The sequence below is a fragment of the Pagrus pagrus genome, assembly GCF_965226575.1.
Source record: "Pagrus pagrus genome assembly, chromosome: 14".
Taxonomy (NCBI): Eukaryota; Metazoa; Chordata; class Actinopteri; order Spariformes; family Sparidae; genus Pagrus; species Pagrus pagrus.
The window spans coordinates 26,429,334-26,451,582 of NC_140198.1; the positions used below are offsets into that span (position 1 = coordinate 26,429,334).

Sequence of the window (22,249 nt, forward strand, 5' to 3'; positions counted from 1 at the left end):
AATCATAAACTAGCATACACATCCTGTTGCAAATGTGCAAAAGACTTTTTGGTAAGACTTTATTTGGAGGAGTGTACATTAGACTGACATGACACTGTCAGGACTAGGGTTGCAGCAATTTACTGTTTTCAATGTATTCCATGGTAAGAAAATTGACGATTATCATACAGTTTACATTTGCTTATCTACGATATTAAATTCTATTGTATCAGTGTTGCTAAGAAAATAATGTTTCAAGTTTATTTCAAGCTTCATGTCTGTCTGGACATGATATTTTGTGAAATTATATATTTTTTTAAGTTTATTCAGCCAAGAAAAACCTTCTGCTTTCATTCTGTTGAGTCATTGTTACTGATAGTAATAATAATTGTGTAATACGGTCATATTTTCTGAGATGTTATCATACCGTGAACATTTTAGACCATTGCAACCCTAGTCATGACACCTGCATGAACATAGAGTCTTCATGAATAGTTTTGTTGTCATTCAGTGTCAATTGACCCTTACCCCAAAAATGACACTTAATTACAACAATCATAAACATTCATAAAGACTCCTTTATGTTCATGGCAGGTGTCATGCCATGGTTATGATGGTGTCATGTCAGTCTTGTGCAGACAGTATGATCCTAGTATACAGATATAAAACTCTGGGTTCCAGTTCTTCTGTGCAGTCAAATTTGGCACCCAGAGGTCTACGTGCTATGTGCCAGAATGCCATCTGAAAAGCCCCATGGAGGTCAGCCATCTTTGAGGTCAAAGTTGACCTGTGGCTATAAAATCTGGCAGGTGGTGCGTGCTCCTTTCAGTTGCACAGCTGTTAAGGGGAGTGCAGTTTTCTCCAGCGAAAACAAAGCCTTCCTCTACATAATACCTTCTCTGAAAGCCCACTAATGCTACATCCTAATTTAAGGAGCGGAAGAACAGAGACTGCTCCATGTTTAACCAAAGCTTCTTCTAGACAGCCAATAATTTTTGCATCACACCTGTTTTGTAGTCATACATTTCTTTTCAAGCCATATCATTTTTCATGACACTTAAGCTCCAAATACAAGAAAGACGGTCGGCCATTTGCTACCATGTTAAGAGGCGAATTTTTCTCAAGTTTGTACTCTTCTTAAATCTTGTGAATATAGCAAACACTAAATGTGTTGATTGTGTGTGACGGATGTGAGATATTGAAAAGCTATTGTCTGGAACAAGTGGGGCATGAGATGTCCTTAGAAATAGGAGTGTGAGAGGGGCTTTTTAAGCAAAGCATACCTGTCAGTTTAACTACAACAACTTGCGTTTTCCCACTGAATAGGACAATCCTTTGTTTGAATAAGTTGCCAGGTAAAATCTAAATCAAACCAGCTGCTTTGAACACCCTCAACCTTACCAGGAGAAGGAACTAAAAAGATGTTTCTAATCAACAACAGCTGGCCAGAGATTCTCATTTCCTTTGTAACACCTGGTAGAGAGAATTAGAAGTGGATGATTGTGTATGCCTATCATAAAAACATAGGAAATCCGTTGGTTTTTTTTGCAAGTTAAAAACTATATCGTCCTTGCAGTTTTCCTTCATGAGTCAACAGACTAAGCCATTTTTATTTTCATCAAATTTCTGTGTTTCTATCGTTTTCCAAACCTGCAACCTTTGAATAATTGTTTTTCAGATTGCATCCCTCACAGGGACAAATTAAAACTTGATAAACTCAGTGAATTGTTTTATAACAAATTTGATTTTGTGTTGAGTTTGTGTTGTTTTTTTCCTGAATAATTACAGTTTGGTGGCATCTGTCAGCTTCTGTGCATGAATGAAACTTATTTTTAATAAATGCCCTCTTTGGTAGGCACAAGGACAAACTCCATTAACAGTTCTTTCTACGTTTTTTCTACATGAATAATTTACCAAGTGCTGAGTGTGGCCACCCACAGCTGAGACCTTTGAGAAAGAAAAAAAAAAGTCCTCTCACTTTGAGCTCTTCCTTAGCAAACACACAAATTAACGCGAAACACTAAGAAGAGTTTGAAAAGCAAAAAAAACATGCTTCCCCTACATACCTAAAGTGCGAGAAGTTGTGACAATCCATTCTAGAATGAATTTCAAATTAGAAAACAGTGTGAAATCAGTAGGAATTAGTGCACCTAGTGTCGTTCTGTCTTTGTAACTCAAATCTGCAATAACAGATTTTTTGTCCACAATTTAATAGTTAGCATGGGGCCACTCCTCTGGTTGCATAAAGAAGTCTGACTGTATGTAAGCTCATGAGTAAATTACCCTACTTCTCACTTGATTTAATATCTCAGTAAACAGTTTCCTAATGAGTTTAAGGTCTAGTTTCAGGTATCACTGGTGTCAAGTATTCTTCAATATAGCCTAATGGTTATTTATGTGCCATTTAGGGTAAAATAGATGATAAAGCAGGGTATGCGTTAGGATGTGGCTACCTTGTCATTCCCACAGCGTGTCCTCAGGTTCTCAGTCCGATCCGGAGACAGCTGTAATACCAAACTCAAGGCTTCAAAACAGAAGTCCAAAAACCAGTGGGTGACATCACGGTGGGTTCACACATGGTGACCATGGTGATGCATCCAAGTGCAATATTCATTTAGCTTCCCACGAAAACCTCTGTAGGCGCGACTGACACATTATTATTTCCTAACTGTATGTTCAGTGGTTGTCTGGTGTAAAGGGGTTGACATTGTGTTTTTCTTGCGGATGGTTTGTAAAAGCCAACAGCCAGCGGCAGAGCTGATACAGGGGATCATGAGCCGTAGTTTCCCCGTGGGTAAACACACCACCTGGAAGTGTCTTTGGCCTCGTTAGGTGAAGGAGGCGGGCCAGGTGGCGGCGCAGTGGCATGGAAGCCCGCCGGACAGCCGGCCTGCTTGCTCGACCTAACGAAAGTAGAGTCACTCTTGCAGCAAAAAGCGGGTCAGGAGAATGAGTTAGGAGGTCAGGGTGCTACTACAGCTCAAACACCTCCAAAGACAATCATTACAAACACAACGTCTGTGTAAGACAACAATTTTAGTCAAGCACTGAGAACTTTAATTTGAGTTGAAATGCTAGTGTGTGATTTAGTGTATTACATTGTTGGAATCTGTTCTATTTACAATGGATGACACGCTGTTCTGTGGCTGAACTTGCCAGGATTACTTCTGTAGCACGTCCTGTTACATTGTTAAATGCCACTCTTACAAACCATTAATGTTTGTGCATATTCCTGGAGTTGTGTGTGATTTAATTTCATGAATGGATGGATGGTTACGTGGCTGGATTATTTGGAAGAGAGAGCGACACATTGGTAAATACAGTATTAAGTAACGTAACGTTACCAGAATGGTTTCTTTTCCTGCCTGCCTGGCTGCCTTCAGTGCCCTGTCCCTATCATGGACAAGGTGATAGTGTTGTGTTATTTATTCAAGACTAGATAACTTATGGGTATAATAAACTGAAAACGGGTCAGATGCAAGACTAGATAGGACATGAATGCCACACTTGTCGGCCTCCAGTAAAATCAGCTGTCCCCGGGACCGCAAAGATTTAACGGTAGCCCATATTTCCTAACCCTATCGCCAGAGTAATGCCTGGAAGGTATTTCATGGAGTGGAGAATTACTTTATGGAAAAAAAATATCTGATGTAACATTAGTCTCTCTTAGTCTACTGGACATTGAAAAGCGTGACATTAGACAAGTCTGTCGCACATGTACTGTATGGCTGCTGCATATCTAACGTTAACACACAGCACACAGCCGTTACCTGACTGTGTCAATTTGTTTACTTTAGAGTAAGAGGGAGAGGGAAATTAAGAGGATTTAGATATTTTCAGCAGAGGTGGCCCTCAAATCATGATGATTGACTCAGCGTATCCTCCATGCAAAATGGTGACATACTCCCCCGCGGTTGGTGGAGACTGCACAGCCATCAGCAACTGAACCAAGTTCGGCCGATAACAATAGTTTGTAAAAGGTCCTATCAATATTACTGGATGCGTATACCTGGTGATAAAGAATTGACTTAATTAACATACCCATGGATAAGAACATAAGCAAATCACCTAAAATACAGAGAAACCTTGCAGTGCTGTTCTGAAGTTTTCCTACTGTTGTACAGCTTATACAGCACCCAAATCAGTATGATACTGACCGCACTGACAGGCATTGACCCTAATTCTGTCAGTGGTGCATATTCATGAGGTAATTTGGAGCTTTACAGGAATTAGGCCATGACAAGGCAGTCTGCTCAGCATCCTTGAGTGACATTAGCACCTTGTGTTATTCCCTGCAGCTGAAGGCAAGCTCCACATTCTGCGTAAAGGTTTTAACATGCTGCCAAATACACAGGAAACATTACTGCAGATATAATCAGACATTAACTGGAGTGACGGATTGCAATCTCATAGATGACTCTCTAAAATAATTTCTCAGCTGTTAATTCATCTGGTAAGTGAACCACAGTCCCAAATGATTGTAAGGCAATCCAAAACTGGTCATTAGGCCACAGTCTCATATTCATGTCCACCCCACCCCACCCCACTGGAGTCAGACAGTCGGCAGTTAGCTTTCCCCGGACAAACTCAAGACAAAATCAATGTGTGACACAGCCTTTGTGATTCTTTTTCAACACTGCGTTTTTGTCTGACTCCTTATGCTCGTCATCTGATGCCTTCTCTTAAGTCTACTGTCTTCAGCCTCTGGAGGGTGGACGTCAGCAGAGTGACCTTGTTAATTCAACCCACCTTCCTAAGATGAATACAAAGTCTGTCTACCGAGGGACGGTGTTGGGTAACACAGTCAGGTACTTCATAGACATTTTAACAGTTCTACACCTTAGGCTTATACTGTGATATGCAAGATGTTTTTTTGTGTTAGACAGTTATAAAAGCTCCCTAAAGCTAATTTTTTCCTATTGTAAATTTTTATATTAACAGTGAATTATTGATTGAACTTTGAAATGATTACCTGTAATGTGAGAGCTTTAGTAGTACAGTCGTTCCCACTGAGAACCAACACTTCAGTCTGCAGCTCTCTCCAGCTTTCAGCCAATTTCAGATCATTGTTTTGGTTCGCTGGTCCACATGGTTGAGTCCCAATATAAAACACTGGGCAGCCATTTCAAGACAGTAGCCCCATTCACACTGCCCTTTAAGTGTGGGAATCGTGCGCCGATTCTCCGCATCGCCGTCTTTGCAAAAGTAACAGATGCAGAGAGGGGGGACAGTTTTGCTGCGGCTCTGATGCGCCTCTGGAGGTAGTATAAGGACCAAACAACAGTAACGTGGTAACTGGTCGTGTCTTTGGCAACTTATATGAGGAAAAAAATACTGCATCCAGACGTGGAAAAGTGGCTGTCATCCTGTCTGTCCTACTGACTCTTTGTCACATTTCTGCACGAAAAACAGCGTCCGTCCCCGGCACATAGCTAGGCGGCAGTTGAATGGAGGTGATTATGTGACACGATTCAGAGCAAAAAACTTTAACTCACCATGTCTGGTGGATACATGTTAACAGGTGGACACCGGGGGAAACACTTTGAAAAAAAACACACAGATCTCAACCCATTAAATCCCATCCCATTAAAATACATGAGGTTGGCCTAACAACAGTGGAGACAACAGATGAAGTAAAACAAGTAATTTTAGAATTACATCAAGGTAAAGCACCATGTCCAGATGGACTTTCTAGTGAGTTCTATCAAATATGTATAGATAAGATCACAGACATGCTAAAGTCAGTATTTAATATTGGAATTTAATACAGGTAGACCTACACAGCTCTTTTTATCTTGGGGTTATGTCACTCATTTTTAAGAAAGGAGACAAGGAAAGTCTTGAAAGTCTAGACAGAAAGAAAGCCTTTGAGTTCATATCTCAGGAATATCTGTGAGAGGTGTTAGAAGTGTATGGTTTTGAACAAGATTGTATTGATGTATTAAGTTGTTATTTGCTCAATCAACAAAGCCGAGCCAAAGAAGACTGGACAACAGACAAAAGAGCCACACACTTTGGGAATCGATAACACTGTAGACATTCTGCATCTTGTTAACGTTGTATTGTGTTCTTCTTATACCCCTTTCTCACTTAAATCTGCTTAAAGATAGGGCTTTTGTGTGCAATGGGAATGTATAAACTTGGCATTTGCACCCGGGTCAATTGACTCCACAGGAGACCTGGGTTTTTTTCACTTTGATCTAAACGTAAGACATTTTACATTTACATTACATTTTACATTTAGGGCATTTAGCAGACACTTTTGTCCAAAGCGACAATAAGTACATTTGTCACAAGAAAGAAACCTATATAACATATCACCATTGATAAAGTAGAAAGGGGGGAGTCATGCTATGCGGGGTCAAGGTGAAATCTGAACAAGTGAGTCTTGAGTCTTTTGCGAAAGATGGCGAGTGACTCTGCTGTCCTGACATTGGTCAGGAGTTCGTTCCACCACTGGGGTGCCAGAGCAGGGAAGAGTCGCGACTTCGCTGAACGGCCTTTGTTTGCTCTTAGCAATGACGGTACCAACCGGCCAGCTAATATAGTAGAGCGAATTGCTCGCGTTGGGGCATGTGGTCTGACCAGTGTTTGGAGGTAGATGGGTGCAGTTCCGTTGACGGCCTGGAAGGTTTGGTTTGGTCGCAGAGGCTGGGAGTCCAGCCAAGAGCGAGTTTAGACCTGGGTAAGACCCGGGAGAACACGCTAAATTCCCCCATGCGAAGTGATGGCACATTATCAACATCCAGGTGGCACGTAAATAAGGAAGGAATTTGGGACGCGGTCTATTACGGATGTTTTATTACTGGACACAGTGTTGTAGGCGGAGCCCCGTTCATTCCTATAAAAGCTGCTCAGTGGTGTTTAGAAGCCAAAAAAGCTTGACGTCCCGGGTGTGAAGATACCTGGATCGCCGTCCGAGCCGGCTAACTTGAAAGGGGATACAATAATTCAATCATGCGGCTCTTCTAGACTTTCCGAATGTTATTAGAACCAACTGGCTCAAATTATGATTTTGCGGGGTCATTTCGCGGGGTTGTGACAATCAAAATATTTTATCCACCGTTGTACAGACGCTTCTTTCACAATGGGTCTATTGTTGTTTACTGTTTTGTTCCAACTGTTTCCGGGGCATTCGTGACGTGAAACATGACATCAGTGATGTACAACGTAACGCTTCAGATAAAAATCACAGACAGGCTGCCTTGCATGCAGGAAGTGGGAATGGGGTCAACAGGCGATTTTTTAAAAACCTGTGTAGACCCTCTAATTTAGGTGGAAAAGCGGTATTACTTTTTTATGTATGTAATTTCTTCCATTGCATGAACTCCATAAAGTATTATTTGAAGAAGCAGGAAGCAGTCAGGTTGCCAATGTTGATTCGCTAACACAAAAGCCGACCTTGATAAGCTGATGGAATATTGTTGCTATGCTGCTGTTTGTGGCCAAAAATCAACCCATACAAAAGAGTATGTAACATTCTCTTTTTTGTTATCATTCAGAAATGTGTTCAGGGTCAACAACAAGGCCTTTAGTTGAGTTATGCACAAAACAGATCATTTGTCAAAGCCTTTATCAATCTATAAAAATTATTCCAGCTTGACTGTCTCTCATAAGTGGACTGGACGAAAGCAAATTTCACAACACAACAGCACTGCTTGCAGCTGGTGAATGATGAAGCATTTGTTCATGTTGTGTACTTAAATCTTTGACAAACTGGGATGTTAGAAGATAGTCGAGAACTACCCCTTCTGGGGCTAACAACACAATGCCTTTGGAGTGCCCATATCATTGATCAATGGGAATTCTCTCCAAAACAGTGAACACAATTTTTCTCCATTTTTATGGCACAGATGTGGAGTAAATATCGATCAAATTTCCCCAGCCTGTTGTCCTTAAATTGCACTGGCCTAGTCTCAAACTTCCTTAGCAACTAAACATCTTTTTACCAAGCCTTGCAGGTATCAGAGAAAAAGAGCGGAAGAGCAAAGCTTTTCTTTTTGGAGCTCAGTATATAAAATACCAAGGCCAAGCCCATTCAGGCATGCTTGGAATCCAAAACTGTGTCTCTCTTCGGGATAGTAGCTGAATCAGTACAATAATCAGCAGCCAAGAAAAGGACGATAAGGATATTTACTTCCCCCTGGGGTATAAATCAGCAGTCTGGAAATATTTGGGACTTTGGAGAAAAGATGGGTCAACAGACAAACATGACATCTCACTCAGCAGTTTGCTAACTTGTTGCTCTCGCTCTGGCGATCTGATCTGCTTCAACAATGTTATGCTGAATAAAAGTGCATGCAGGCTGAAATTCGGCCATGGTGTTGGCAGTAGATGCAGTGACCTAAACCAATGATGAGTAAGAAAAAGTAGAAATAATACATGCAATTTAATAAGCTATGAGCAGAGTTTTGAAAAGCCAGCTTGCCAGTGGGCTAATTTTTGCAATGTAAAATGCCATAGGCACAATGGTGGCTAGCAAAAGCAATAACTCTCCTTGACAGCCCCCCTTTTTAGTTTTTTCCCCCAATTTTTGTTGTTAAGCCATGTTTAATGTGTATTAATGGAGTCGATTTAAAGTCAACTTTACTGTATTTAACCACTTACAATTATAATGATTTTTTATGTGTTGTTTTTTTTTTATGAACAAAAAAGACGTGGCAGCTTCTTCTGTAACATATTGTGTTAATGGGCAGATTGTATAATCTCATGTCCATCAGAGCACCTGAATTGAATCGCATCAAAATCGCATTGTGGCATTCTTTGTGATATCAGGTGAAGAAGCATGCAAAAACAGAAGATGTCAGTTGAACTGGTCTCAGCATGCACACCAAGAAAAGACAGGTAAATCAGACTATTATACAGTGTCTTGAAAAAAGTGGAAATAAAAAATGTTGGAGGTCTGTGGTATAATAGATGACTTATGGTCCTTTCAATAGGAGAGACAGACACAAAGAATGGGAGAAAGGCACAATGTGCTTCACTGACCAGACAGTTTAATGCTGCCTGCCACATGATAAGGTTGTGAATAGCTCAAACGGCTGCCAACAACTGTTCTGCTCTGTTGTTACAATTAAATCAACTGCTGTTTAACCACAACTGCACAGTCTATAAACATTATTCACATGGCATTTCAGACATGGACTCAAGCAGAGAAAAAAGCACCATCGCTGCCCGGGGTTCAAGGAGTTCCAAACACTGAGCATATTATAACTGCACATTATTCAATGTACCTTGATTGGCAAGCCTTTTCATGGGTATAAAAATAAATAAATGATGATGTGAGCCTAGACAAAGGGACACTGAAGGCCTTAGTATTCTTCACATGTACAAAGGCCATGCTGAATTGTTTCAGAGAATCACAAAAGGCTGTTTTAGTGCCAAACTTGTCTGAACTGCTAGCCTACACCCATTTCACACTGGACAAATTAGAAACTAACACCCAATCACATCTGGTTTTTGGTTTCAGTGGGAAAGGATACAATCAGCATTCATTCCCAGGTCAAATGACTCCACACTAGTCAGGGGTGCCCAGTTCCAATTAGCAACGATGTAAATATGGGGGGCTAATTTTTGCCCCTCTTCTGGCGCCATGCAACGACTTAGTTGAAAAATTTCAGGTGTTTATGCATGAATAGTTTTCCATCCATCTCCGTTCAAAGAGTCTTCAATCACAAATGAGTCTGAAGAGAGACAGACTGGGTTAAAGATATAAAAAGTAACCACTGCAAAATTGTCACTGGCTTCCATGCTGCATTGTAATGGTTCCACCCGCTGTGAAGCATCTAATCTGTCGAAAATATAGTAGAAGATTTTTTTCCAACTGTCTTGAGAATATTCAGTATATTCATTCACTTGAGCGATCTGTCAATACAATTCTCACGTTCATGTTTATTGAGCTAACATAAGCTAATGTTGTGACGTTAGTGTTAACTGTTAAAGGTGCATTATGTAGTTTTGGGGAAGAAATTTTAATCAGAAGACAAAGATCATTGACTGATTTTCATGCCTCAACAAACTACATAAACAAAACTTTGTTTTTGTGACTTAATAAACAGAATATACAAACTGACCTTGAAGAACAACATCATTCTATACTGTATTACTTTGTTTATATTTGCCGCACCCTGCCACATTCCTAGCTTCAAACAGTGTTCTGGGGACCTTATTTTCCTCTGAGAACAACTTGTTTCTTCAGTTATGAAAAAAATTTCTGACTTTGCAAAACTTCTCAAGCTCTGAGCTATGAGGTAATAATACAAAGAAGAATGGAATAAAACTGTGTCCAGATGTGCAAGCTTGATTGAGACCTATCCACACAGACTCAGTGCGGTGATAGCGGCCAAAGGTGCATCTACTAAATACTGACTTGAAGGGGGTGAATACTTATGCAATTTCTTATTAAGGAGTTTGTTTTTGTAACTTTTTTGTCAAAAAAAGCCAAATTATATTGACCAGGATTCCGTTTATGGATGCAATAAAAAGGGGAAAACATCCAAGGGCGTGAATACTTTTTATAGGCACTGTAAACGCAGCTATTGAACATGATACATCAGAAAACAAGAAAAACTTGTCCACTGGCAATAGAAAAGGAGTTCAAAATGCAGTATTTTAGATGAGCAGATGCAGCACAGGTAACAGGCCTACTCCACAGAAGACATTAGGATGACAGAGGGAAAATCACAGGTGTGAATGACAAAATGAATGATGGCTGAACTCCATGTAGCTGCTTCAGTTTCAGGGTCCCAGTATTGTAGACGCTGGCTCACTGTCACACGGTCAAGGCTTACTCTTCAAGCTTGATGTTTGAATACGATTTGCTAGAAAGAAATAAAAAATGAAGGTCTGGATACGACAAACTGCCTACCGATGGAGGTACGTTTCTCTGTTTTTCTCTCCAACAGTCACAACAGACAACTGAGTGTCTGTTGGGAACCCTGTTTTTCCACACACATTTTATTGATGGGACATATAAACCAACTATTCTCTGTTTTGACTCTATTTAAAAATCTACTGATCTTTAATCACAGGATCACTTGAGTTTTATCTCATCTCAACTCAGTAATTATTATTACAAAAAAAAATACTGACTGAGAAGAAAAGATGATCACATGGTATTGACAGGCATTCTGTTGTGACACGATAGGTGAATTTGACCTTAATGCCCCCAGACAACATGACACCCATCAACCTAATTAGCGGAATGGGAAAGGGGGAAGAGCGGGGTGTTGGAAAGTGGGTGTCCAATGAACGGTCTCAGTGAACGCACAAGTGTGACCCAATACACAACTCCTTTAGGGGAGGTTTGGCCTCGGTCCTTGGTGTCTGGAGCCCCAGGGCTTTAGAGTGTTGTGTAGCTCAAGAGCTCGGCCTGGAAAAATAAAAATCAGGCTACAGTATGAACAAAACAGGAAGAGCTTAATGCAGATGCGTGGATGGATGACATGACAAGGGCACAGAGAGGAAAGTAATGACATCAACCTACTTCATGTACAATGAAAAATGTCTACAGAATCTCCTTAATGAAGTGGGTCCAGATCTCATCCATATAAAACATCACTTCAACTTTGAAGAAGAAGAGGGGCTTGTCAACTCACTCCAATTCAGAACAATTCTCTCTCACACGTGACATGTGAGCACTGCCCCATAAAGGAATACCAAACACGTAGGGTTTAAAGTTTAAAGTTTTTTCCCTCCTTCCCTACCTTTATCTTAGTCACTCAAAATATCCCCAGAATAGGTGTGGTCACTTCAAAGGTTCAACCATAGGCCAATGTGATGCTGTTGTTGTGTAGGTTTTATCCGGGAGGGCAAAACATAAACATCTTCATTAAGTGAGTGCATTCATTAAACTGTGGCATGGAGTACGTGAAAAGATCAGTTTTATGTCTTCAAACTACACAAATGAGCCACTTCTCACATTGTTGTTGTAGTAATGACTGGTACACAGAAATGACAGGTTATGATTCAAATGTTGGCATTACTATACAAAAGCATTTTAGACAACACCTTTATTATATTTTGCCTGTCTGTCTTCATCAGACAGCTCTAGATAGATAGACAAAAAAGCCACTGAAGAGAGAGGGGAGGGGTGACAAGTGACAAAGGTCACTCACTGGACCTAAACCGAGGGCAGCACGGCTGCTCACATACTCATTTTAACAAGTATAATTATAGTTGACAGCAGTGAGGTCGTCACCACATGAACTCTAAAGCAAAAACTCTGAAAGATGCTGAAGGGACACCTTTACCAAATAAAAGAATATGAAAACAGTGGTAGATTTATCATAAAATTCACTTGGTCCCCAATTTCACACATGAGAAAAGAAGATTTCTGACTTATTACCGTCAGTTTTGTCTGATGAAGTGATAACTGTTGTTTGCACATTTTACTAGCTGTCGCTAGCTAGCCAGCAATATAACATTTAACTCAGTTAGCGCGTTAAAACTCTGTCTGTGACGCTGTTTTAATGATTTCATTTACCCAAACCCTTTAAAAGAGATCTTAAGTATGCATATAATTTCTAGATACATGACAAAAAGCTGACAGACAGAGGCTAAAGCTTCATGTCCCACACAAAAAGTGCAGGATCCTTACCAGCTGATGAGAAAAGAAATGTGGAGCAGCATTTTGGTGGAGCTAGTCTGTCATAGTACTGTATTATGGTAATTAAAATGTAATTGTTCTACCAAAGCTCTGTACAGATGCTTTACTGTAAGACGCAACCAAAATCCATCCAAGGGGCTTCTTCAGAACTGAAGACCATTACCACAACCTGGATGACTGAGAATCATCACCAACACTGTCAAATACATTTCTCTTTTAACTCAGTCAAAACTCTTATTATAATGATAATGAAGGTGCTATATTTTAATAATTCACTTGCATTATATTTTATTTAAATCCTGGCCTGCCGTTTTGCTTTTGCTTTTTAGTCATATACATCTTCCCCCTGGCTCTGTTCTTTGCTGCAATGACCCAATTTCCCCCTAGAGGATCAATAAACTTCATGTTTTACCCTGTTCACAAAAAAGGGGAAAAAAAGCAGACGAGACTGAAAATTGAGGCAAAATTTATTTTTGCTGCAGCACAGTTTTGACTTCAACTCTCTCCTGTAACTCCAGGAAAAAGAGTTAAAGTGCTGACAGAAGACATAAGAGACAAATCTCTGAACTCTGTACCCGTAGCTCTGACAGCTTGCAGTGCTTCCTGGATGCTTTCAGCACCTTGTCAGAACAAACTGTTGAATGTCGACACTTTTGGTGAGATAGTAAACTAAACTTTCAGCTTCCCAAAACGCTTACAAGTAGTTTCACAAAACTTGTTGCCAACAAAGTCCTGAATGAGAACTCAATCCGATCTCATTATCCTCTGCTGGGCCATTGTGGGAATACCCTGGCAACTCACTAATCAGTGCCTATGTCAATGCCAGGATTGTTTACGGGGGAATGGAATCTCCTTTGGGAATGTCACGGCATCCTCAGAGGCCTGTGACTGTGCATTGAGCTTGGAGTGAGATGCTTTTTCACACTTAGAATGAGAGTCTGCGGCTCTGTGTATGTGTGGGACAAGGCCTGAGGATAGCAGCGTATGCATTATGCATAATTAATGAACATGCGGAAAGGAATCACAATGCATGCTCAGCCCTGCACAATGCGTCAGTATCTAAAGTTAGGGTTAGAGGTCACGTCTGGCTTTGTGCGTGGCTGCCGAGGACGAAGACAAACAAGGAGACCTTTGAGAGTGCAGAAGGTTTCATGCACATAACAAGACAACAAAAGGAAGTGGTTGGTTGCATAACAGGAGGCAGGACAGTCAGTCTGAACACAGATTTCAGTTCTGTTTGATTTGAACACATGCTGATGATTTAATTATGATGTATTTATTTGGATACAACTTGACACTCTGCCTCTCGTTAAAATTTTGAATGCAACATACAACTGATATGGCATGACCAAGCTCTGAAAATATATTAAACCGAAATTTACCTTTTAAATGATCAAATCATAATCTTATGTGACTGCAAGTTGAAGGTATTAGGTCATCCTCACAGACATCAACTTATTTAGCAACCTGAATGGTATGACTATTCCTTTAAATGGTGCAAAAGCAGCATCTCTGCTGCAAAACAAAGATGAAGACAGACTATTTACTGGTAGGAACTCATGACACACCTGACGCAAAAGCTGGAAAACAGCAGGTCAACACTAAAACTAGCATCCATATTCAGGTTTTCATAGAAAACCACAAAAGGAAGGCCATTAACAATTCTGTTTTTGTAAGCAAAGTCACCAGCTTATTCCAGGAAAGCCAGCTGTTTGGTCAAAATTTGGACATATGCGCACATAGAGAGTTAGCGTACCTAAAGTCTACAGCCACTCTAGCGGCTCTGTTAATCATCTTAGATTCTGATGGGACTGTCATTAGTTTACACATATTTGGTCATAAACCAGAGTATTGGCCAAGAGCGTGTAAATAGGTGTCAGAGGATCACCAAAGTCTGAAGATTTTTCTTCTGGGGACCATGAATATCTAAAGAATTTCATAACAATCCACCTAATAGTTGTTTAGATATTTCATTCTGGACCAAAGCAGTGGACCAATACACACCATCCATAGAGCCATACTGCTAGCTTGGCTAAAATAAACTGTAGATTGAGTATTTGAACAGGCTTATAACAGGTATTACTACCCTTCTACGATGCAAGTTCAGGTCATGTATTGCAGCAACTTATGTACCACCTTACACAGCCGGCTTCTTTGCTGCTCTTTAAACAGGAACTTGGCGACCACTGCGACCCCAAATACATCACCCATCAGCAGGAGTGTTTCTTGGTCCGGGATAGCGCAGTGCATTCTGGATGTTGTAGGTTTGATATCTCTTAAGCAAAAGTGAATACCACAGGCTCTTTTCTCTGTATTCTCTGGTCGTATAGCACCAATTTAAAACATATGTGTCTTTCTACAGCATAAACAGCACAGTTTTATGCAAGGGTCACCATTTCAGTTGTGAAATACTTCTTTTAGTACATCTTCTTTACCACTGGGAACTGAATCATTGTCTTTTGCCTTTTCCTTTATCATGTATAAGTTTTACTGGTCCAATGATACAAAACCTTAGCTCAGACTCCAATGCAACAGCTTAACTTGTGTGACAAATGTGCTGCAGTCTCCAAGATTTGCATCGCTGATAAGCAGCTACAGCCCCTTATACCCTCTGTCTGTTAAGATATGGCTAATCCTGAAGTTACCACAGCAGTACATCTGAAATCATTTGAGTCTTATCTTTTGCACCACAGAGTGTATTGTTATTTCAGCTGCAGCTGGCTGTCCAAACTTGTAACAGTGATATAGCTTTGCTCATTTGCTTCCATCTAGTTCCTTACTACGATAATGGGAACAGTCTTGTTGGGAAATCTTACAGACTAGCAGTGGCCACAAATTAAAGAATTCTTCATATATCTGGTATCTCCCTGTTTGATTAATGACTATACTGCCCCCTACTCATACAGATCCAATTTTAAAGCTGAACTCCGCAATGAGAGAGAGTATTATAATGCCAAATAAATAGGCATTTATACTTAAGCCTGTGATCACTAAGAAGGCTGTTACATTAAGAGACTGTGGTTAAATGAACTGTTGAGATGAGGCCAAACAGCTCCTTCTCATTGCTTCTATGACTGAGTAGAAGAGCCGGTTTCCTGGCAGCAATCTTCTGGTACAGTGGTCCTCTAAGAGTTGGAAGACATGGCAGTTTGAAAGTACCTTCATGCATTTTTCAAGTGGTTTGAATATAAATGTTACAGTGGTATATATCAGATGAAAAAAGGTAGTGCTTAGTCAGACAAAATCATTCACAATGAGTCATTTCATGAGTAATTTATGCTTAATGGCGTGTCTACTTTATTATCTAGCTGTAAAATTCCTCCTCAGCTAGAATAAAATGTAAGTAAAATGAAAATGAATCATCTTTAATGCTCTGTCAGCTAAGAATAGAATATATATCACAATTGCAATTACAGCATCATTGCATGTGAATCATGGTCTAAATATTCAAATAAAAGCCAGTATTCTAAAACTGCAGCAAAAGAAGTACTCACTGATTGGTGCAAGTCTCAGACCCCAAATTACCTGTATTGTTAATCTCTACAAAATTCAGTACAAAAGAAATTAAGTTATGATTGACATGAAGATAGATTGTTATGAGAATTGCGTCTAGTTATACATGTAACTCAATGACAAATGGCCTGGACTTTAGCTGACAACACATACATCCATACTAATCAATGAACAACTTGCACAAAAGGTCTCACCAGTGTAAAATCAGATTACATTAAAAATACCAGAAATAATCAGATTTCTACCTGTGGCTGTATATTAGAGATGGGTGATCTGACGATCTTAGTTGTAATTAGGGTTGGGCCGATGGACAATGTCGTTGTCCATCAACAATGGCTGTCACAAAACAGTCATCCACTACTGAACCATACCATCGTCACATCGTGAATTAAAAGGTCCCCCACCAGAGAGTGCAAAAAATAGCATGTCCAGTCAGCGATGCTGTAAGGCCAGGCTCACACTGCAGGAGTTTCGGGCAGATTTAATCCCAGTTCTCCCCTCCTGACAATCAGAGGAGAAATGCGGTCTCAGAGCTTAGTCCGTACCAAGTTCAGCACAGATTATCTGGTAATGTGAGGGGAGTACAGATCTAGTTGTAAACCTCTCACAGACTCATCGAGGCCACTTCAATCATATCAAACATGTCTGATATCTAGGATTTAAAGTCTGGATGATTATGTCATTAATTTCCAAGCAGGAACACAAAAGCCACAGAGAGAGACATCCCGGAGCAGCTGAGAGTGCTGCAAAGCAATGGTAAACATTTAAGTCCTTGAGACTAACGTTAGCTAGCATACACTATTAACAGATATTAAAACTGAAAACTCTTGCCTATAGTTCTTGCTGCAGAATAGACAACCCATGTTGTCAATCTTGTACTGTTTGATTGTTTGAGATTAGACAGAAGTACATCTGATCTGTGTAATTGTCTTTAAGCGTGATGCAACCCAATTTCAAAATCAGTTAGGTCCTATCATGATGACATAAAAGTTACGACAGGGTGCCCACCCTTTTTTGGCCTTTTCATGGCTTTGTTAGACTGGACAGGTGAAGAATGACAGGAAGCGGGGTGAGAGATAGAAAGGGGATGACATTCAGCAAAGGGCCGCTGTGGCAAGGACACAGCCTCTGTACATGGGTTGCACTCTCCCCCTACTGAACTACTGGGGTGCTCTGAAAAAAAGAACCATCTTTAATGCAATACTGTGCTTGAGTGGTGCAAATGGGAAAATGTGGGGACTATACAGTCTGGCTAGTCTACAGTGGCGCTGTCACAATACTGAAATTTCTAACATCAATACAATACATTGAAAAATATTGATATTCAGTACCATGCTGGATACCACAGGGAAAAATGTACACATCTTTGAGGGCAATACATTTATTATATTTATTAAAAAATAAATACAGCAAGGCTGGTGATAAGCACAACAGTATTTAAGGTAATTGGGCACTGCAGCAGTGTGGGTGTCGACTTGCTGTCAGAGAGAAGAGAATGCGAGAAAGCACAGCTGATATCAGTATCGATACTGTGGAAGATGTGTACTGAAACAGTTTCAAGAATTCAATATTGATATTTCAATATTTTTGACAACACTAGCCTACAGGGCATTTCAAAATTGAGTAAAAGATCACAATTTAGATTGTGGATTGTGATTAAACAGATCATGATATTATCAGCAGATTGTCCACCACTGCTGTATTTTTAGACAAAAAAGAAGGAATTTGTAACAAAGTTTACAGTACACTGCTGTAGCTTTTTTATTCCTAACAGTGAGAGTAAAGTTTGTGAAAATTAAAGCGGATACAGTAAAATATAAACCACAGACAAACAGGTCTATTCTGTCATAGAAGAAATGATAACAAACTATAGAGGCCTGGATCAAAATAACATTTAGTACCAACATGCTAGGAATACTAGCCCAGTTGTGCAAATGCAGATAAGACGTCAGTGTTTGTTTTCACAAATACACACACCACACGCACAAACACATAGAAAAAAGCCGACTGGTGCAGGTATGTTTCCGCCTGCAGCAGTGAAAACACTCTGCACTGAACCGTGACCTCTCAAGAGCAAAATACATAATGAACCATGGCCTGTAACCGTTCCACCCCAGTCATGGTGGTGGCACAAATGTGAGGCGTGTTGCTAGAACTAATTAGTCATGCCAACCGTAACATGTTGCACAGGGGAGATGACTGGAAAACACTTTGTCATCCTCGGAAAACAACACTCAGAGTGCTTTTGAGCAAGGCACATACTACCCAAATGTTCAACTGAAGATGATGCTCAATGGTATTGCAGTGCTTCAGCTGTACAGGGCAGCATGGATATGAATGATGTGTATGTGCATATCCCTCCTTGTTTGTAGTTCGTTAGCCTAGTTAAATAAGGATTAAAGGCCTCCATGCATATCTGATTAAATCGTAACCCAATACAGGGAGTGAAGCATCAGAAGACCACTGGAACTGTGGATCAAATAACATGTGAGGGAGTGGGACCCCCGTGGATCAGACCTAATTTTGGATTCAACATTTCATATTAAAATTACTTTTAAAGAGAATACCAAATAGAAAAACTACACCAACTCTTTTCTGATAGAAGCAGCGGACATACTACAGTATCTTCGATGAAACAAGGGTCACCATGTCAGAGAAGTTGTTAATGTTAGGATATCTTAAAATGCTAATAACGTTACAACACTCGCAAATGAATGGTTTGCAGGCAGACTTCATCATACCAGCTCATCATACCTCACAGGCGGACTTCTCGAGTGTGGAGAACCTTTTTAACCAAATGGCCTTAGAAATCCTGTCGTTTAATGTTTTCTCCGATTGATGGTCAACAAGATAACAAATTACACGACCTCCAAATAAATGCGGCCTCATCCGATCAACCACGCAGCATGTGAACAAAGTTTATACACATAAAACTTTCAGTATCAGTCCATGGGGCTTGCTATCGAGTTTAGAAATAATGTGTTGTACAGCCGAACAAGACCAATTAATTTCACACTTACAAACATACTGTTTGTTTGTCTGTTCAGCTTTAAAAAAAAGCGCCGAGCGCAAACCAGTGTTAGATTGCCCTATTTTTGAAAGGGGCTCTGCATACAATTAGTACGGGAGGATTAGGCAACTCCAGGCGAGCCATGGGGAGACGTTATTCTCGCTTTGCCCAACACCCCCTTTACACACACACCACCTCCACTCTCTCTCTCTCTCTCTCTCTCTCTCTCTCTCTCACACACACCACACAATACACATGCTCGCCGTCTAACATTAGCAGATTTCACTGTCTGGCCACTAAACACCAACTACAGCATACACAGCATTATCTAGCAAAGTAACGCGAACGAAGGTAAAGCACACACCACGAGAGTGTAGCGTTGACGTGCTAAGTTAAAGTACCTGTGTTTCAGTGGTCGGGGCTGCGGTCGGGGACCACCGTTGGCTGGTGAGATGAGCTTAGCTTTCGCTGTCTCCGTCTGGCGCTTCACCGCTGTTAAATTCTCTCCTCATCACAGCTGAACCCAGCGGACTCAAACACGTCAGGCAGAAAGTATTTGAGAATATTTTTTCAGTTACACTCCAAGCTGAAGGAAACCGCGCCAATGGTATTCACAGTGAGGTTAACCCCAAACAAAAAAGGCTCCCCCGGGACAACAAGGCTCACAGGCGGCGCTCAGCCAGTTGCTGTTCTGTTCTGGGGACTACTATCGTCCTCCGAAGAATTCCTTCCGTTTCGAAACAAAAGTGCGAAAAAATTTGCCTTTCACTGGATTCAGAGGAAAGCTATTTCCAGGTTGAAACTTGTCGGGAGGCTCTCCTCCGTGTGCAACTCAACGGAGAGCACACCTCGGAGTGGATACTGACTGGAGCAGAGGAGCAGCGCTATCTCTGTGTTGCCTTCGCGTGCTGTCGGAAACGTTGAGCACTGACAATTCCAACGGCTGAGAAAATAACGGAAAGGGCCATTTGCTATTATATACCAGTTGCAAAGACTGACCTGTCTGGCTTAAATTACAGTGGCTGAGACTATGAACGTCGCAATAGTTTGTTAACATTACTTAGATTACTCAGCTGAAGAGCATTTTTTTCCCATTCATGCTGCTACAACACCACAAAATACCCTAATGGATTTCAATATCTAAAACAAACCCATATTCACATTATACATTGTATTCTTAAATCAGGGTCAGTTATTTGATTGCCAACTAAAACCAAGATGAGCAAATGACATTTTAGTTCAGAAATATGCGAGCATCTAGCCACCTCCCCAGTCTAATGCTCGGCTAATATGCAATGACTCCTCGCTTGTTGAAATGTAGCCAATAAACCTATTTTTAAACTTGCCTTTAATGTAAATTTAATTGCCAATACTATGAAAGCAAAGTCAGTTAGCTCTCAGTTGAGTCAGTCAGTTGAGTAAACACAAGTGATGGTTAATAACCAGTCACATTCAGCACAGAAATGAACCATATAATGAAGTCACAGTTCAAGTTATGCAAAGTCCATATTGCACCGGCATGAATGCTAATGGCCAAGAACTTTTGACCTCCAGTATGGCTACCAGACAGCACTTTTTTATTATCTAAATGGCCTTCAACAGAGGACAGTCATATGAATAAATAATTCAGATGTTAGTAGTTGAAATGCATGAGGTGCACCTGAAGGCAGCATTGAAGTAGGAAAGTGCAGCCAAAAGCCCATTTTTGTAGCAGCATGCAGTTCCACCACCACAGGCCCCCATCTGCAACACAAGCAGAGAACACTTAAATAAACACTTAAAGCTAGTAAGTGAACCATGAGTTAAGTTTTGTTTTGTTTTTTTCAAGAATGAACATTCATGCTCAAAGAAGACTTTTGGTTTACTTTACAAATCCATCATAAAGGCATTCAATGTTATAAAGTGAAAATTCACCATCTCTTATGTATCACAGAATGGTGGCCCTATGGAACGACGTGGGTGTTTGAAAGATATTGAGCACTTTCACTCAATGCTTACATGGAGAGGCGGCTTGGCTGGTTTAACACATTATTTAGTTTTCCCCAACAGCTTAGTGTTTGTGCTGTTTTGCTTGTTCAGCTATGATGCAAAAACAGCTGGTGTCAATGGTCAGATGAATAAATGAACTCCATTCTTGCTGCAAGTTAGCATATCATTTTAACACAAACAGCTCACAAGAAGTGCCAATTAACCCAGAGACAGCAGCTTCAACATCATTGGCATTATGAAATGTGAGAGATGTTATAATCGCAGATTTGAGAAGTGAGAAGATTTTGAGCTGCTTCAGTCACACACACATACACTAGACAGAGTCGGCGTGATCTGCTGAAAGCAATGTGCTTCCCTCCAGACAGGGTTTCAAAAAGAGAATGGAGTCCAGCATATAAGGCTGTGATATCACAGGTAAGAGCTTTATTGGCCCCAGTGTCACCTCACCAGTTCACTCACACATCTCTGATCTTCACAGTACTGCCAACTGCAAACCTCACCTCCTCCCTTGTCTTTATATAGCCCCTGCATCCACTAGGATGTCCTTTTTAGACCAGCACCACTGAAAAGAAGCTGATCCTGGATCATATTGTGATGAAACAATCTAATCTATGTGTAACAGCAGAAGTATTTGTCATCTGGAACTGAACAGGCTGTACACAGAAAATGAGCTCAGCCATAGATATAAATCTAGGCTAGAAATGATCATAATTCATATTTTGGAAGGTCCAATGAACTGAAGCAAGTCATTCATGCAAGATGTTCTCAATTATCAATGATCTGAAACAGAGCTGTCGAGAGGAAAAGTCCAAAAAACATGTCAACTCTCGTACAGGTCTGGTCATCGGCTACATGCATATTCTCTGTCATTTTTAGGTATGTCCTTTGGAGATTATATCCTCATTTTGGGACAAATTACTGGCAGTGTTGTACTTGTGAAATGCAGTTAGGTTGGCAGGCTGACAAGTACATTTATTTGGCTGCTTAAAACATAGTTCAAGTGGCAGGTGGAGGATCATAAAATCCTGCAGTTCCAGGAAGGTGTGAATAAAGAACTGAATGAAGTAAGGAGGAAATTTAAACCTTGTCACCCAATCTCACCTCCCACTCCTGCTGATGCTCCTCTCAGACAGACGATCGCAGACCTGTTT

The 22,249-nt window shown here is 40.5% G+C and overlaps 1 protein-coding gene across 3 annotated transcripts in view; it reads right to left on the reverse strand.

Moving 5' to 3' along the window:
• arhgap32b (Rho GTPase activating protein 32b) overlaps positions 1 to 20,000 on the reverse strand; it is a 117,078-nt gene extending 97,078 nt beyond the window's left edge. For all 3 annotated transcript variants that reach the window (XM_084372700.1, XM_084372702.1, XM_084372699.1), the window contains exon 1: positions 19,511 to 20,000. The gene's annotated coding sequence lies outside the window, so the exon portion shown is untranslated. The remainder of the gene's footprint in view (positions 1 to 19,510) is intronic.
• Positions 20,001 to 22,249: the final 2,249 nt, after the last annotated feature.